The sequence below is a fragment of the Trypanosoma cruzi genome, assembly GCF_000209065.1.
Source record: "Trypanosoma cruzi strain CL Brener chromosome Unknown tcruzi_1047053444967, whole genome shotgun sequence".
NCBI lineage: Eukaryota > Euglenozoa > Kinetoplastea > Trypanosomatida > Trypanosomatidae > Trypanosoma > Trypanosoma cruzi.
Genome location: NW_895114.1, coordinates 1 through 817, shown reverse-complemented (window position 1 = coordinate 817; position 817 = coordinate 1). Strand labels below are relative to the sequence as shown.

Sequence of the window (817 nt, the reverse complement as noted above, 5' to 3'; positions counted from 1 at the left end):
AAAAAAAAAAAAAAAAAAAAAAAAAAGGGGTCCGTAGACCCCGGTCAAAAGAAATTGACCAAACATAACCGCCAGAGGCGGGTTGGAAGCTTCGCGTACCAATATAGTACAGAAACTGTATCAATAATTTTTTTTTTTTTTTTTTTTTAATAAGGTCGTCCCACGACCGTGAATGGTGCCCCGACCTGATCGCACCGATTCTGTGACCAACTACATGGCCTCCATTTCCACACCACACCCCCACCACACTCCCCAAAAAAGTTATTAACCCCCATACCCAGTGTAAAAACGTACCCTGCCCGCCAAACAAGTAAAAGCAAAAGCAAAACAATGATCCGAACCAACCCGGGCGGGAGGGATAAGGAAAAGAAAAAACAGTCATCCTGTACCCTCTTGGGCGTCATATTCCACAAGTATAGAAGAAGCCCCTCTTGAATCCTTTGGCTTTGGTACGGCGACTGTGGTATTATAACAAAACTGCTCTCCGCATTCGGGCAATTGCCCCTGCCGTGCCGTTGATTACCTCTGCATTCTCTCCGTTCCGTGGATGTTTTCCTGCTGCTTTCTGTGGTGGCGAGTTTCCTTCTGTGTGAGTTTCTGTTTCTGTATTTTCCCTTTCCTCTGTGTGTTTATTACCTCTCAGCTACCAAGGGGTCGCCCGGGTACTCGCCTACCCGCGGCGTATTACCCCGGCCCCACGCGGCCGCATGCTGCGTTGAACACGTGCACGTTGCCACGCAGCATGGCCGCCAGGGTGTCCGCCACTATCATATCGTACGCATTCGTGATGGTGAGTCGGTGGTCCTGATTGCCCAAG

At 49.3% G+C, this 817-nt stretch overlaps 1 non-coding gene across 1 annotated transcript, besides 2 other annotated features; it reads right to left on the bottom strand.

The window, feature by feature from the left end:
- Positions 1–26: a microsatellite.
- Positions 27–128, bottom strand: Tc00.1047053444967.10. Its single transcript, XR_008254479.1, has one exon. It is a non-coding gene; the product is annotated as a spliced leader RNA, 5' partial (transcript).
- Positions 128–148: a microsatellite.
- Between the last annotated feature and the right edge of the window lie 669 nt (positions 149–817).